General features: G+C 36.2%; 2 long non-coding RNA genes across 2 annotated transcripts in view; one reads left to right on the forward strand and one right to left on the reverse strand.

The window, feature by feature from the left end:
- LOC135279403 (uncharacterized) overlaps window positions 1–18,355 on the forward strand; it is a 107,043-nt gene that overhangs the window by 38,686 nt on the left and 50,002 nt on the right. Inside the window, exons 3-4 of the long non-coding RNA XR_010346646.1 lie at window positions 151–220; window positions 2,038–2,099. This is a non-coding gene — a long non-coding RNA (uncharacterized LOC135279403). The remainder of the gene's footprint in view (window positions 1–150; window positions 221–2,037; window positions 2,100–18,355) is intronic.
- LOC135279405 (uncharacterized) lies at window positions 10,076–15,526 on the reverse strand. The gene is made up of 3 exons (XR_010346648.1): window positions 15,106–15,526; window positions 12,917–12,992; window positions 10,076–11,977 (listed from the first exon to the last, which is right to left on the reverse strand). It is a non-coding gene; the product is annotated as an uncharacterized LOC135279405 (long non-coding RNA).

The following is an 18,355-nucleotide window of genomic DNA, read 5'->3' on the forward strand; positions in this document are numbered from 1 at the left end:
ACCTATCCACAGACTGAAAGCAGAACAATTATCACTGCATGCATTAGAATGATGAAATCCACTCTGTTTCTATAGTAACAGGAGTGACAATTTATATTATGACCTTAAGAAAGTACAATGTGGCCATTTCTTTTTTCAATTTTTTTGCAGTTTTACGAGGAGCAGCAGTTCTCAGAGAAAATAATGTTTAAGATGATGCACATAATTGGCAAAGATAAAGGTAAGATGTACTTTTCCAGCAACAAAGAGATGCACAACATACGTTCAAGTTGGAATGTTTATTTTGACTTTTGTTATGTAGAGACACACTCAATTTAGTGCTGTTCATAGGGGATTCTTCTTTTCTGTTTATTACAAATAATTTTAAGTGGAAGCTTTAGAAAAAATAAAGAGTAAGACAAAATATAATGAGGACCTTAGCAAGTTAAAATTTTGTAATTGTTTGGCCACATGGTCTGACATAAACTATCATATGAAAAACAGATGTATATCTGGAGCTTTCTTCCATAGAAGCACATCAAAATATCAACACTCTGTAAGAGATTAGTTAATGGATATGTTTATTATACTGCAGCATTTTTAAGCCTATCCAAGCTAGCATTTATTTAATTAGTTTGTTTGCTAGCAGCAGAATGCTGTGGCTAAATGTCTCACTAGGTTTTGAAAAATCTATCTTTATAGATATTTTATGACTATTATGGTATAAACCTGTCAAGAGACAACAGTTCTTGAGTTCTTTAAACTGATTTCAGCATTCTGTTTTAGTATTGCTTTGTTTCATAATCTCCTCCCTTTACAAATGATATAGAATGTGTAACTGTGCAGTCATTTAGTAACAGTCGTAATTCTTGAAACATTTAATAATTTACAACCTTCCCTCTCCCTACATACTTGTCTTGCCCAAAGCCTCTCTCCTCATTATGTGCTAAATGTATAGATGTTCCTATGAGCCCCTCTGGAGCTCTGCTAGGAGTGAAGGATTATGGAATATCTCTCCAAGTTACCTACAGCTTCAGGAGTGTGACACTAATCTGTGCCTGGTGGTATTTCCTTGAGTGTTACAGAGACAATCAGATAAAGAAAGGAGAACTTAATTGTAACTCTGTGCTAAAACATCCTGTTCAGTCACTTGGTGCTCTTTCTTTCAATACAGTAATTAATTGCAATCTTGAATTTATAAGATTTTTTTTTAAACTAGGATAAATAACTAGCCTTTATCATAATTCCAGGAGTGTCTATAGCCATGTGTTTTAGAAAAGCTTTTAACCTTCAGCACATTTATAAGTTTCATTTCACTGCAGTAGAGCATAAAATACAGCATATTGTATCCTAATGCCCCTTTCTAAACCCTGGCTTAGATTGCTGATTTAAACTGCATTTTTATAATGCATGTGGATGTTTTAAGTTATTTTATTTTTTTTGTTATTGTGCATCCCAGTGTTAGAAACGGGTTCTGTCTACAAGGGCAGTTATAGTGATAAACACAGATATTTTTCTTTAAAAATACAAAAAACTTCATTTAGATTATAAGAAAGCATTCTGTTCAAAATCTGAAATATTCAACTAATGTTATCTCCATTTCTAAGGAGATTCAAGTGAGCAAATAAGAAAAGTAAGAGTTAAGATGTTGAATATTTCTAGTCTAGATTTGCACATTATATATGTTGTCAGTTATATGAAAATAAATCTTGCTACTCATTAGCCAGATTTTAAATCACGTGTGAATGAGGAGATTATGTGACTGCCATCAGAGCCAGCAAGGAAGCTACTTAAATAGGACAGGAAGAATGAAGAAGATTGCTTTTGTTCATGTAAAAAGAGCAATACTCAAATCCACCTAACACAGTTCCTCTTCTGGAGCACAAATGGAATAAAAAGCTCTGTTTAAGGCACATAATGACACTTTGTTTTCTGACTTCATGAGATCAAGTGTGGTCTCAAAAATAGAGAAGTCTGGTTACTCTGACTGTACATTCTTCATTTTGATTTTGATGATTATTTTTATGTATGTATGTATGTTCTCTATTTCTTTGACAGTTCATCTCTGGGTGGAAGGAAGATTATCAAGAGAATTTGTGTGAAATGGAGAAAAAAGGAATGTAGGTTACTTATGCTGTTCTTGGAATTCCAATGATAGGATTATTTTTTCATAGTTACACAGTTACTTCCCTTATTTTAGCTTGCTTGTTCATGGAAAATATGTAGAACTGTTCATTTGCACTTCCTTGAGGTGTTTTATAATTACAAAACCTGGCTTATGCTACTCAATTAATATAGAATTTCCCAATTATTTTTACATTAAACATCTGAGATGACCACTTCAAAAAAGACTTGTGGCACCAAAAGGAGAATTTTGTGAATGAAGAGTAAATGTTAGAATTGATGCGCAAGTACTATATAAAAAATCTTCTACATTTCAATTAAATTTAGAATTAACAAATCAAACTCCAGCTAATAGTAAGATCCTTAGAAGCATAAAGGAGATTGAATAGTTAGGCTGTGAACACTTGTGAGTACACACCTTGTTAAGCCATAAAAAGATGAAGGATCATAACAATGGTTAACAGTAAGTTCTGTTCCACACACAGCATCAATAAAATATTACTGCAATAATGTTAATATTACATTAACAAACTGTTTTTTAATAGGAAGCAAACTGAAAAAGAGCTATGTTAAGGATAGAAAATCACTGTGTTTTATAAGGCAAAATTAACAGTTAAATATGTCTGATTTTAGTTAGCATGTACCAGATTGACTTTATATTTTAGTGACAATTTTCTACTTGCTGAACTTCTGTTGGTTCATGCAGTTTTTAGACTATAAAATCACTGTTTCTTAATCCCTACATCAGCATACCTACATCATCATAAGAAATATTCCAATTTTTTTCCTCACATTGATAGATGTGCAAATATATGTTGTTCACTCACTGATCCTTCAAAACTGAACACAAGTGAAAAAATTAAACTACACTTCTCTTCATAAAAACAGCTCAAGCTTTTCTATTTCTGGAAAATCATAGAGAAGATCAGGGAACAGGATTCTTTTCCAACTAGGTGTTCATTTGGAAATGAAAATTGAAAAAGTAGAAGTAAAGAGAATGAATGACAGCTCATTTTATCCTGCTGCAGATGTTCATCTAGGACTAATGTACGCAGTATTTGCAGCTTGTTCTTGTTTGCTTAAAGAATTCTGCTCAAGATCCTGAATGTTAATACATGCCTTGAATTCCTATAAGTATCCCTGTTTTACCTCTGCTGCTACAAAGGTTCATACATAGTTCTGCTTTTTGGCCTGGAACTATGCAGAGTCTGTAATGACAGACTTCAGTGATGACCAAGCACAGAGAAAGTTCAGTAAATAAAGAGAAGGGCTGTGGTTCAGCTTCCAAAAGGGAAAGGCTATATGCAGAACATGGCTTTCAACATAACTGGAAGTTTCCATTCTGTGGTTTTAAACATATGAATTTCAAATTAAGCCTAGGGTGGCTTTGATCAGGTAAGATTTTATTAAATGGAATCTATTTCTAATTTTTCCTTGTATCTTGGCTTCTATTCTTTAAAGAATTCTTATTAAATTTTACAGACCAATATGAAAGTATTTTTAAAGTTAAATAATGAGAATTCCAAAGGCTAATCTACCTATATAATCTGATTTTTACCTTTGCTCCACCATTTCTTTAATATCCTTTAAAATATTAATTTGATAGAGAACAAAATGTCACATAATCTGTATATGGATATGAGTGTAAGTCATGTCTCCATGGCATATGGTATTCAGCTAAGCCTGGTACAGTTGACATATGTTTAAGTACAGTCTCTTTCTGGTATTAGGTATTTAAATTTCTTCCTTTGCATTTGCTGTAGATAAGATGACACGGGGCATTTATCACAGTCATAGAGATAACATTTTTCTTGAACAAATTGTTCCTGTTTACTTAAACCTTTCCAGAGAGTCACTGGAAAAAATTGCTATGCAGAGTGAAAACACCAAATCTCTACTGCTGGTGATAAATTCAATTTGCAATAAACTGCAGTCCAACCTGACTTACTCTGTTGCCCATAAATTTGTGACATCCCAAGGACTGGAAGACTTTACTCTTCTGCTGTCATTGCTTGCTGTCCTATACTGGGGGAATTTACTGACATCCTTTGGATAAATTATTGGTAGTCTTTACCTTTGATTTCCAGGGTTTTGCTAGGTCACTGTTAAATCTGTGAACAGCTGCAGTGTCCAGCAGAGGTCCGGCTTAGTTCTTTTAATCCCTCATTCTTGAGTGTGGTAAGAAACACTGGGTCCCAGAGTGGAACCACTGGCTTGTCATACTGCAACAAATCTGGAGAGCAAATCTTTCCAAAAATTGGATTCACTCCTCTAGCGTTGCCATAGCAATATCAACTGCACATTCTGAAGTGAAAGTTTTTAATTTAATGTGAATAACTGAATTAGGGAAGGAGCACTTAAAAGCTTTAGATATGTTCTACTTTCCTAGACATGCATAATAATAATGTACCTTAACTTGAATTTATTTTAGGAAAAGGAATGAGAACAAAGAATTCTTTAGTGGCAGAGTATGATGTCTTTTAATTATGTAGTTTACAATGAGTACAAAAAATGGAGAACACCATTTGTAAAGTTAAATCGAAACACTAAAGAAAGCACTCAGTAATTTCACAGCTTCATTAACTATACTTCATGAACTACTATTCTGAGTGATAGTAGTCTTCTGCTCTTAGATTTATTTCCTATAAATTCAGATAGAGGAGATGTGTACAAATTATCTACCACTGCAAACAGATTCCTGATCCAAACATGTGCAGTGTCTGCTTTTATTTCCTCCTTAATCAGCTTTGTACTGTGATCAACTTTCCAGCTTTTGCTTTCTGCTGATGTATAGACTTGGAATGTTAAAAAATATACACCCTTTACAAAGAAATAAAGAAATCAGAAATTCCAGGATAAATTTATCAGATATTTAACTACCTAGTTAATTAAGGAGTGCACCCAGCTGGCATGCCACAAAACTCTGCTTTCATGATGGTAGATCTGTAGGGCTTTTGTTGTTGCAAAGAAGGTGGCACTGCAGTACAGTCTGCAACACTGTGGCTGCAGTAGGAGACTGAATTACAATTTAGTTGGGGTGTTCTGGTTTTAAAGGAAAATGTTTTTCAAATACCTCTTCTCCACACTGCATCAAAGATCCTGTTTAACAAGACCTTATTCATATTTAGACCTCAAAATTCAATAGTGACAGGTTAAAAATACAGAACTGTTTGGAACTTGCTGGTTGATCAAGAGTTTAGGAGACTTATTTCTTTCATTTCTATCCTAAATGGAAGCTGCTGACTTTTTTAAAGAATCTCTCCCTTTAATTGTAGACTTTGATTGCTAACACCAGGCTATAACTCTGGGTTTGGAATGGTAAAGTACACAGTTCCAGTGATTTCTGAAAGAGTAGACTTTTAATCTGGTTATTTGGTTTTATGTTCTTTGTTCTTTGCTCTTTGCTATTTAAAGTTTGTGCATATGGTTGTGCTCCTGCACGATCCTACAGTGGCTGTAGAACTGTTAGTGGTTGTTATCCTTGAAGCCTAAAGTGCTCTCCTTAGAGTACAGGAGTATGTCATTAGCTCAGGGCTGTTATTATCTCTAAATCTTTCTGCATCCTTGGATTTTCAGCTTCCAATTATAACACTATAACTGAGTAAAATAACACAAACAAATGAAATCTTCCCAAACCCACTGATAATTGTCAGTTTATGTAGCCCTATGTACCTGGATACTGGCTGAGATTAGATACAGATCTTCCCAATGTTTATTGTTTGTATTTAATTTGTCCATCCTAGGATGGAATGCTACATAATTCTGCAGTTAAAACATGATTTCTATATAAAATATTTTAAAAGCATCCTCATGCTGTGGTGACATAACAGCAAACACAATTCTTTCATTAACAATTTGTTTGGCATTGGTTGCTCATGAAGAAGCTGACCAGCCTTTCAACACCCATTTTTCCCCTTAAATTACAGGGGGAAACCTGGCATATTCTAAAGTGTAATTATAGTGTAATTCTCTTGGAAACAGAGCCACATTGATGGGTAGTACCAGCCAGGATCTTTCTTCAAAAATAATGGAATTCAAGGGATTATGGTTTAGCCACAGCATTATGACAGGAGAGAGCTTGTCTTTGGATTACATTATCCCAGCTACTATTTTGGCATTTCAAAGTCCAAACTCATTTTATTAAAGGATTGCTTTATTTTGAAGACAGAGGAAACTTCCTTCTACCTAATGGACAACATAAATCAGTGTGTGGGTACTGGAAAGGGAAAAAAAAACCCCTGTGTTTTTGGTTTGCCACAAAGTTGTTTGCAATGGAAAACTGCCTGTAATTTCAACACACAAATACAAGCCTGATTAGTGCATTTGAGGGAAAGCTATTTTTGACAATTTACCCTCTTTGATTGATGCAGTTTTAACCACATTATCTTAGTGGAGCCCATTCTGTAAGGTGCTGTTGCTACCAAAATAGCTGTGGTTGGAGTGCTGCTTGCCTGGCTCTTTTTCCATATGCAAGTGGAGCAAATCATGTTCTACAGCTAGAGAATCTTATTCTAGACTGGATATCTACCCAGAGATGAGAAAAATCATGCTGAGAAAGGAAAAAAGGCAATAACTGTTTAACAAAAGTTATCTTTGTATAGCAGAGGAACTAGATATTGAAGTATCCTTTTCCAGTCTTGTTTCTAACATGTAAAATGTTGAACTGAAATGTTGGACTGGGTGATCTACTATCCCAAAGTTGTCTGGCCTTGCTGGCTAAAGATATCAAGCAGTGGAATTGACTTCTTAAGAAAAATGGCTAATGTGGCAGTAAAAGACAAAAATTCAGAGTTAGGATTAAAAATAAAGACAGAAAAGCATATCAAAGCATTTGGAGGCAGCCATGGCAACCATTTAACTTCTTTTTATTTCAATTACTTTGTCATTTAAAACATTCTAGGCTTTTGACTCAGTTTAGATGAAATAGAGTTCTAAAAATTATTTTTCTTTTCCAGAAAAATTACATTTTGTTCTATGTTCTCACTTCCTTGCCTTCATATGAAGGCAAATATAAGCACTGTTTTGCACTGACTGAATTATTTCTCTATGAGATCTTCCTTTATTTCTATTTTGAAAAGAGAAGCTCTCTTTTTTTGTTCATGGAGCTTAAAAGAAATGCATGCCAATTCTTATTCAGAGATTATTTTGCATTTTGTTACAGGATTCATGCATCAAACATCAGTGTAGCTTAAGAATACTCTGCCTGCTAGATTCCTACTTAAATGTTTCTAAGCTGTTACAAGGCATGTGAAATACAGATCAAATTTACAGGGTTTTGTGCAACCATGCATCATAAATATAATGCCTGGGTGAATCATAGATATTTATTTACAGGCCTAAAAATGCACTTTTTACTTGCCTTATGAATAAACTACACTGGTTGCCTGGAAAGCTCCAGACCTTGAGGTGTACAGCTTTGAGCACAGGATCCATTGTGATTTGTGATACAACCTCACTTTATGAAAGAATGAGGTTTGGGGGACTACAGCTAAACTTTACAGTCTCAGTAATTTCTAATATGCAAAAAATCACTGAGTTCTGAGTTCTGAGAGCTGCTATCAGTTCTGAGTTTCAAGTTTGGCAGTTCCACTTAAAGATATATGAATAAAAATCATGGTTTGGACAGTAACACATCACTAGTTAAACTAAACCATGCTGGCTTTATTTTGCAAATAGTTTTAAAAGAAAAGCATAACTTAATATCGATGATTCTCATGTGGATATTAAATTGTATTTTAGTATCAGCCTGTTGAGATTAATTTAGTAGTAAATTAAATATCTACCCATGAATTCTGTATGAAATTTATTCTTCAAGGACCTTTTTCAGGAGCAGATTTCAAGTCTGATGTAGAAGTGTTACTGTATTGATTTAAGGAGCTTTTTAAATGAGTAGTGTGCTCTAGAGCAAGCAGCATTTGCTTACACTTCATTACACATTTCATGGTGTGATGTGCCATCTAGTGTCACATTCCCCAACAGGAGAAAACGACTGCAAAATCCTTCATCAACAGCATACTTGGAGACTATGGGGATTTTCTGAAATGTTGGGTGTTCAGGAATAAATTGAGCATAAACAGTAAAGAACTAATGTTTACAGTCATCTTTACTGACTGTTTAGTTTGATATTTGCCATGTCGTGCTCTGTTCAACAACCCTTGTTGTCTGTGGATATACATCTATTAAAAAACTCTTTTCCTAGCTGCAGCCATGCATTTTGGTGTTTATGCCTAAGGAACTGTTGATACCTGTAGCGTGAGAGTGCTCACTTCATGCTATACTTATAAAGAAGTTAAATTACAAAGAGAAACAACTTTCTAAGGGCTTCAAAATGCATAGAACTGGGCAGGGAAAACTGTTAATAGCCCCAGAGATTTTGTAAGGATTACTCACACAATATGTTTTGTAGTGCTTTGTATATTCTTTTAATAAGCCTAATTGGTCAATATTGACTTACTCGGCTTCTATCCTGCAAGCAGATGGAATTTCATGCAGTCAGTGTGTACATTATGTATGCCTAAAGACCTTTTACAGAGCTATTAGTACCTGGGGTTTTTTTCCCACCTCACACAATAATTCACATAACGATATGTCATTCTTTTTCATCTAAACAGGAGGGAGAAATGGAGAAACTCACTGTATTCAAGCTCTTTGTGTTTCTGACATTTATTTTCTGGGTTGTGTCAGTTTTCTGAATTAGCCTCATAATTTAACAGTTTCAGCAAAGCAGTGCAGCAGCAGCTTGTTTTGTGGTCTGGTAGCCATCTCATTGAAATGGGAACTATTTAAAGTACTTGCCAGGCAAATACAACTTTATCTGCACTGTAGCTGAAGAAGGGAAATGACTTATAGTGACTAATTTTACTATGATGGTGAACTTCAGAATCACTGTATTTCTAAGTTAGCAGATGAAGTAGTAGACTGTAAATGGAAAAGATTAAATGGTACATCTTACAAAAATGCAGCACACTTTTATTTGAAAATTAATGTCAGTTGAAATACAGTATAAAACTGCAGATCTTGGTGTTCTTAATGAATTGAATACATTAAATGTAAAGAGGATAACTCTAAAATCTCTTCTGTTTTTGTGTGTATAAGCCAATTATACCACAAGTCTTGCTGTATGTTAAGTTTTGTAAAAGCTTACGTTGAGCCTTCTGTTTCTGTAAAAGAAAGAAGGAAAAAAAAGGCAAAGCCAAAAGTGATCAATACAATTCCCACAGTTTGCTATCACTCAAGGAAATTGGTGCTGTACATCTTCCAGTGCATGTCATATGGACATGCCACTCATGCTCACAGATTTTAAAACTTTATTAAGGATGCACATGAATTTAGGGCTATGTGACTAACATTTTGATTGACTGGGATATAAAAATGTTACCTCACAAAATTAGTTTTTATGGGAATCATAATTAGAATCATAGTAAGAGTGTGAAAGAGCAAATTGTTCTGTTCATTAGAAAGTCTGCCTGCAGAATTCTAATTTCACAATATTTATTGGCAGTGGTGGTGTAAGTATTGTGTGTAGCAGAAGGAGCTCAGCTTGACTGTTCAAATCCCAGATGGAACTTGGGCTGCTGGTGGTTGAAAAATTCTATATTTGAATTACAAATTCCTGCAAATGTTGATGCAGAAGAATAATCATGGAACAGGAAGAAATCAGAAAGCTGGAAAAGTAGAACTGATCTGAATATATTACCTTCCACTGGGGATGACGTTTTCCTGACACTGCTGGTGTCTGACTAACAGCTCAAAATGTCACATGAAGCACAACATACCCCAGGACAGGATGCTTGTCAAGCAAGTTATTAGTCTAGAGTTCTTCAATGCATATTAAGTCAAATTAAGGTATGAAATACCATTTTTTTTATGTCAAGACCTACAAAAATCTTTAATAACATTTCCATGAGCATTTAAAAAGAAGGAATTGATGTGACAGATTTCTGGAATCCTGCTACACTTGCATGGTCTTTAGCTGTTCTTCAGCTGGCTGCTTGTGTTACCTTTCATTTTAAAGATTTGGGGATGTTTTGGAAATTCTCAGCTAGGATGTAAAGGTTATATCATCAGTTTACAGAAAACATCATACCTGCTACTCTGCACAGTAGGAAATAAACTCTGAAAAATGGATTTATTAAGAGATTTTGAAAGAACAAATGAAAGTGTATGTCATTTTGCCATAGTTTTTTTAATGCATAAAACAAAAAGCAGAAGTGACTCTTCCTCTTTTCTCTTGAGGAGGTGGAAGGAAGAAATACATATTCCATTTTGTTGAATGACAAAATGCCACTCTAAGTATTGTTATCATGGCTCTGGGTGTCTGCTGGCCCTCGTGTCAGAGCAAATGCTGAGTGTTTTGTCTGGGGTTAACACTGTGAGTAAAGGGAGACTGCAAAATCCAGAGACAGAGAGAGAAAGAGTGAAAAAAGAAAGAAAGATGAATATAATGGGCAGGAAGAATGAATGAGTAAATGAGCATTATGAATATATTCGGGCAAAAATAAAAGTAAAAGGGGAGGACATGATAGGAAGATAGGAAATTACAAATTAAATGTAAAGTACATAAGGATGAGGGAAAAGAATTCTCACACACCTGGAAACAACTAGTGCTTTGTAGAATCCTTAAAAAAATATAATTCAAAATGATCAATGGAATCTCATTGTAGGTCAGGGCATACATGACTTAAAGTTAGCCTTTACTTTGATATGCTTGCTATTCACCCTGGCATAATATATACAAAAAACATCCAAAAGTGTGCTGCCTGTCATGTGTGATCTACTTTTCTGAAAACCTGTTCCCATAGCAACATTGCTATTGCATGGTAGCCTAGGTAAGTATAGCAAATTAAACTTAAAATTGTATGTATGCACATGCTTTTTCTTGGCTGAATAAAGACACACACAAACACTGTGTGGGTACTCAGATGGCATAGGGTATGTTTTGGAGCCCAGGACACTTGGTTGGAATCTTTCCTCACCCAGATACAAATGTACAGTAGAACTTAATGATTTCAGTTATTCCACAGAGCCTGAGGTTAGAAAACCTAAAACTATAGATTAAGTTCATAATTATCTCTGTATTTTTAAAGGTCTCAAAACATATTTTTGAAAGGAAGAAATATTCTGTGGAAGTAGATCATTAACTGTAAACCTGAATTTCTGTCTGTTCTAAAGATTAACATTTAAATTGTGTATTTATGTTACATCTTGAATTAGGAGTGTTGTGATAAGCCAGATGGAGTTTGATTGATTAAAAATGTACCAAGTCTCTAAAGCACAGCATACTGGAGTGAAAACCAGGCCTAGCAATCTATGTGGTGAATTCCCAGACCCAGATGAAATGTGCAACTTTGGCTGACAGATTTTATTATTGCTTTTGTTTCTTTTGATCAGGTAATGATGCAAATATAAGTGGTAACATATGTAATAATGATAAATGCAATAATAACTCATCCAGAGCTGCAAGACAGTATTTCTCATGCCAGCTTTACATGTAAACTTGCACAAATCACTTTTCTCTGCACCCCTACCTTGTTTAATCCAGCAGTGTAAAATGACAATGGAACTTGAGTATCTCATGACTGACTGTAGGGGAAAAGTGAACACACATTTTTCTACAAAGAATAAAAGGGGGAAGGACTCTCTGCTGACTCCAAAGGGAAAAGGATAACACCCAGTGTTTGTGCACTATTATTTAAATGGTAAATAGAGGGAAAGCTTTATGAGGAGCAGCTGAGGGCACTTGGCTTGTTCCGCCTGGAGGGGAGATTGAGGGCAGAGCTCCCCGTGGGCTGCAGCTCCCTCGGGAGGGGCAGTGGAGGGGCAGCACCGATCTCTTCTGGTGTGACAGGACCCGAGGGAACGGCTGGAGTTGTGCCTAGGGGGAATTAGGTTGGGTATTAGGGAAAGGTTCTTCACCCAGAGCGTGCTTGAGCACTGGAACTCCCCAGGGCAGTGATCACAGCTCCAAACCTGGCAGAACTTGAGGAGTATCTGGATGATGCTCTCAGGCACAGGGTGGGATTTTTGGGGCGTCCTGTGCAGGGCCAGGAGTTGGACTTGATGATCCTTGTGGGTCCCTTCCAACTCAGCATAATCTATAATTCTACTTTCACTTACAATTTCCTACATGAAAACCTGTCACCTGAATAATCTGTTTCTAGCTGTGTTAAGCACTTCAAAACTCTGGTTTATTAGAAAGCAAGTCACACAGATCAGATCAGAGAGAGGCTGAGATGTTTATCTTATATTGTATAACAATGTTACCTTTCTAAAAGTAAAAATAAATTCTAGTGTATTCTAGAGTTGCATATGTAAGGGTTAGCAGATTTCTGCACAGAGGCTCCTGCATCAATTCAGCCCTGATCTGACAAGCATGTGTTGCTATGGCAATGGAGATTATTGAGTGTGAACATGCTGCTGCAGCTGGGTGACAAAGATGAAACCTAATTTTTAAATTAATTTGTGTTTTAAAATTAAGGGGGAAATTTTGTCAGTCAGCCTTAGGAGCCCTGTGAAAAATTCTGGAGTAAATTAGAGTATTACTAACAACTTTATAACTTTGCTTTCTATTCTGCAGCTGAGGAGCATGTTCATTCTAACAGAGAAAATGGAACACACGGATTTCCTGGTTTAGTTTCCAGCTGCAGAAGACCATAGTAGCAGTTAAACATAGAAAATAATTTTTAAAGCAAACATCAGTTTGTGTAAATACATTATTGTCTGCACATTCTAGCCATCTTCATCAATGCATTAGCTCTGCAGCTCATCTTCTGGCAGTTATGTAAGGAAAATTAGTCAGTTTGAAAAGGAATACCTTAGTTTCCATGGAGCTCCTCCAGTTTTCATGGACATGTTTGTAGGTTAGAACTTTACTGTGGGTAGAAAAAGCACTGAAATAAATGGAGCACAGAAAGGTAATGTAAAAAGATATTGAAGAAGAAATAAATTACACAGTAAAGAATAATTAACATTAAGCACTACATAGAGAAGTACTTCTACAAGTATCAGATCACCCTGACGGGAACATAAATACTTTTCTCTTCTTAACATCTACTCTTAACTCTCTTAAAGAGCCAAAGACATTGCTTTTATTAGCAACACAGAAATGAAACATTAGGAATTGCTGTAATGTCTGATGTGCAGATTTGTGATTAGTTGGTGCTGTGCCCCATTATTTCTGGACTGGCCGCCAGGTGTAGATTAAGAAAGTTTCCATAAGATCCTGGACTTGTACATCTTGTTCTAACAACTCTGACTTAAAGGAGTAAATAAAATTCATCTTAAAATCTGATTTAAACCTACTCTCTTTCAGTCAGAAACCATTCCCCCTTGTCCTTGGGTTAAGCATCTCAGTGAATGAGACAGCACTTCCCTCCCTGCCCCCACCAAATCCCAAATATCCACAAACATTGTAGAGCTCAGCAGGACCACAACTGAGAGCCTGATTAAAAAATAAAAATCAAAAATCTTTCCTCTAGCAGAGAATCACCATTTTTATAGTGGAATATGCCAAGCAGCAGTATTTTCATTAGCTTTGCAGACTGCAAGGTACCAGGGCTCAGTGCTCTTCATCAAAAGGCAATTGTGGCTGACTGGACTTTCCAGTGGATTGACTGTCTCAGCCAGCATCATGCACCCAGCTGTGTTTGAACTGATTGAGTGTCCTCTGTAAATCTCATTATAAATATAAACAATATCTTCAAGGGCTCATTAAGAGGGTAATTACTAGTTTTGGAAACATCTCTAATGAAACCCTGCCAGTCTAGAACTGGATTTAAAAGTCACAAGCTAATTTTAAAGCATGATATAATAAGACTCTGGACTAAATGTAGTTTTGTCAGGGAGAAGTTTTGCAAATTACCAGAAATAGAGAATTCAGTAATGAATTAGAAGATGTGCTTTCTTCCATAGTTGACTTTACAGTACACGTCTAACTTAAAGAGAAGTTTGATGGTAAAGCTGTGGAGATTTTTAAATGCAATAAACTTAGGTTTGAATTCTCTGTAAAAGGAGAAATGCATAAGCACACAAATTTAGAATCCATTGTGACCACTTAAAAATGCAGCCTTTGGTCAACTACTGTAGTTGGACAGACAACTACTGTCTGTCCAAGCAGCTGGCCCTGCTGCTTTTGCTGCTCTAGAATCATGCAGACACCCACCTATTGTCCCTTTTCTAGCCATGCAGTGTTAGAATTCAAACACTACTATTTTTCTAGGAGAGCTTCTTAAACAATGAACATTTTGTTTGCCAGTTCTGGGGCGGTTCTAACACCTGGATGGACCAAAAAGAAAAGCTGCATTTTTTGATGCATCCAATGAAAGTTTGTATTACAATATGTACCGTGTATCTCTCCTGTTTTGTGTAAACAGTAAAACAACAGGACTTGTTTGTCTACAAAATATGAATGTTTTTAAATTCAAGTGTAGCAGAATTGTGGTTCATCTTTGGGAATCCTGGATAATAACTGACAATTGCAAGCTAGGTTTGGAACTTGCATTGGGAGTTGGTTAATCATGTTTCAGTAAAATTTTGCATCTCAAATTCAAAGAGAAGAGGAAGTGGGAGTAAAGACAGGTTTGCATCAAGAATGTAGCACTTCTATTCAGCCTTGAAATAACCATGTAAAATAAGAGTGTTTAGGAGGTAAAAACTGGGACGAGTAATTGAATACATAAATAAAGAGTAAGGAGAAATTTTCCAGTGATCCACTACCTTCTTCTGTTCTGAAGTTTGCCCACCCACTCCTACACACCACCTCCTGTGGTGCAGGACATTGTACTGTAATGTGGGAGTTCAGCACACAAATTCCTACTGACTGCATTTGTGCATAGCTTCCCACACACCTTTTGAAATAGGGTGCCTTATTTAGAAAAGTAAATGAGTCTTATAGCTAAGTCCCAAACTACTAGTGCAGTGGGCTGAAAATTACCCATTACATCCATTTTGAATTAATAGGCATTTCATAATTTTTTACTTTGCTACTGAGACAAGTTTGTGCACCAGCTCTGGGCAGTTGGTAATGCAGAGAACAGTGGTCCTGTGCTGAGGACTGGAAAGCAGCAGATGCACCTTGCAGAGGGTTAAACCACAAAACCACTGAAGTCAAATTTGCTCTGATGTTGACTCACTGCTTGCCTTGATGATACACACAGAGCTTGGGAGAAAATGAGTTCTTTCTCTGCAACCAATTCATAACAGAATTGTAGTGAGGACAACATGACAACAGCAAAGGAGTAATTAACAGCTTATCAGTGAAAGTTTGTGACAAGTCTCAGGAGCTTTCAAGACGTGCTCTGGCCTGCTCCAGTCAGTTTTGTGTCTTACAGGAAGCACCAGAACCTGCTCCTATTTGCTGAAAGCAGCCAGAGCTTCCCAGTCTGTTTTGGTGTTGGTTCCTGGTTGCAGCTGGAACTCAAAGCTGTTGTAGTAAAACAGATGGAATGCAAGGTCAGATCTAAACCCTACTGTTCCTATTATTTATAACAACTTGATTCATTTCAGCAGAGAAAAATATGGCATTTCCTGTTTTCAACCTGCCTCTTCTTTGTAAATTAAAGCATTTTTATGGATCATGTGTTTGTACGTTTCTGAAAACTCAGTCTGAACCTGACCTTTCTATTCGCTTTCTATTCATTAGTGAAACCAGACAAATCAGTTTAATTTCTCAATTTACTAATTGGAGTACAGGAAACAGAAACAAGCAACAAATAATAACAAATTAAGTTGTTTACTCTATGGACCTGAAACATTCAGGAAAAAATACTGATTGAGCAAATACTTAGCATTTACAAAATGTTTTCTGAAAGGAGTAAGCACACAAGTATCTTACTCTGTTCCATTAATGTATCTTGCTTCTTAAGGGCCTGATGCTAAATATTTATTCCCAAAACCAGCCTTACATTAAGTATAAGATGACTTTTTCATGTAGATTTGATCCCAAATTCTGGCTACTTTTTTGTACAGAAGTAGGGTGATGTTAAGCCTTTGGTATTACAGGAACTGTATTTAGCTGAAAAACTAAATAAAACTTTGAAAATGTAAATATTTAACAGAGGCTACAAGCAGAGAATCATAGCAGCAGTATTTCTTCTTGTGCACCTCACTGTTTCATGCTTCTGTAAAAAACACTTGCTAGTAGTTGGTCACACTTGGGCATACATCCAACAGGTCACTATTACATTGACAAAATGGATTTAATTTATGGATTAACAAAATCTGACATTTTTAAAAAATAAATTTGGTAAAGCTCTCTCTAACTTTTGCTATGGACCAAACTATTTCCTTACCTAAATCCTATGAGATATTATCATCACAAAAGGTATAAATTTTACTTTACAAATGGAATCCTTCTAAGACTGATCACACACATACGAATTAGGTAATAAAACTTGTCTTGTTCTACTGTTAAGCTCCAACAGAAACAAATTCTTCTGTAAATTAGGTGATACTCCTGTTTCAGAGATGTATAGTACTGTCTTGTGTGTTTATGTCCTTGTCTCAGTGGTAATAAATAAGTGATCCTCCTCAGCAAGTTAATAACAAAAACAGCTGGAAAAGCAATAACATGATGACCTTGAATTTACTGCACAGGCTGGTCTGAACAGGGAGATGAAGTAAACTATGGTCTGTATTCTTAAAATGGAAGACATGAAAAAATGGCAAAATGCAGTGAAACTTGTAGTTCTCAAGTGAGTCTCAACTCCTTAGCTGGGAACTGAGACCTCTTCAGATGAAGCCTAGAGACCAGAGTAAGTCACTCACCATGAATAGCAGAGGGCTCTGAGACCTGCAGTGCTAAATAACTTTGTGGAATTGGAGAAAAGGGGACAATGTTTTCTAACTCCACATCTAAATCCAGATCCTTTGCTGCCTCTCACAGGAAACAGTCTCTTAAGACACATGATCTATACATGCAAATATTTGATAACTTCAGGATTCCCAGACAGCTGCAGTCTTTAGCAATCAAACATCACACTCTTCTGGCCAGGAACCCTTAAGTTAGCTCTTGCTATGTAGACTTTGATGTAGGATGCCAGTAACTGCAGTCCAGCTAGCTACATGTTTTTTCCTTCTCTCTCATGGAGTTAGAATTTTCCTTTTGCTTTGATGAAGTAGATTTTAAAAACAAACACAAATACATCATAGCCCCAAAGACACCATTCTACCAGCCCAGCCTCTCACTTGTTCCTGCTGCCTGACATTTCAGTTCTCTTTCTGATTTCCTGACACCCTTACACTCTGAGCTAAATGCTATCTTTGTATAGGCATCCCTGCTAAGAAAACTGGAGTTTCTTTAAGATAATTTGCCATTATTGAAGCATTTGTTCTCTCTCCAAAAAGAGACTCTACATAAGACTTGATTGTCAACAATTTGCTTCTGTCTGTGTGAAAGATTTTCATGCTGTGTTTGGCTCTGGGAGGTTTGTTCTTGCATTTGGTGCTGAGATTTAAGTGTCATTTAAGCAAGGAAAAAGACTTGGGCTCAATGACAAAAGCCTGTTTGGAAAGGTTTGAATTGAAGGCAAGGAGGAAAGGGCTTATGTCACTGGATTAGGAGCCAAAACTAGACTGAGAACTTAGTGGAATATTCGGTGGTTTTTTTAATCTTTCATGGTCATGAAAAGGTTTGGGTTCAAAGGAGCCTTAAAGATCATCTTGGGCCAACTCCCCTGCAATGGGCAGAGACACTTTACACTAAACCAGGCTGCTCAAAGCCCCATCAAAACTTAAACACTTCCAACATCCTTCCAGACCTGAAATGAGGCCCTTGCAAGTGCTGTCTCCCAGATGTGTTTATAGATTCCACTGTCATCTTTCATCTGCACTGGTCATAATTGCATTTAGTGAGGTTTCCTTTATTGTAATCTTGCCTTTTGTTTTTTATACAGGTACAAAGGCTCTGCTAGCACAGCTATAATAACAGCAGTTCCTGGCTAATCTCAACCTGCTTAGACCTGGACTAGAATCCTTCTTTGACTACCTCAGACATAACACAATCTCAAAAATACTAATAGTGATGAAAATACTTGATCTGTAGGCACAGTATTTTCATGCAGTCAAATTTACCATCTCTCTTGATGATTTTACTCACATAAGGTGACATTTTTAGTTATACATGGAATTGCAGCTTGGTCAATAAATCTGCCTTCCCAAAAAGGTTACTAGGTGTGAGTCAGTGGTTACAAGCAAAGTGGTACAAGATTTATCCATTATTCAGCACTGCAATAAGAAAACAGAGCTGACAGTATTT

The sequence above is a fragment of the Passer domesticus genome, chromosome 12, assembly GCF_036417665.1.
Source record: "Passer domesticus isolate bPasDom1 chromosome 12, bPasDom1.hap1, whole genome shotgun sequence".
Classification (NCBI taxonomy): Eukaryota; Metazoa; Chordata; class Aves; order Passeriformes; family Passeridae; genus Passer; species Passer domesticus.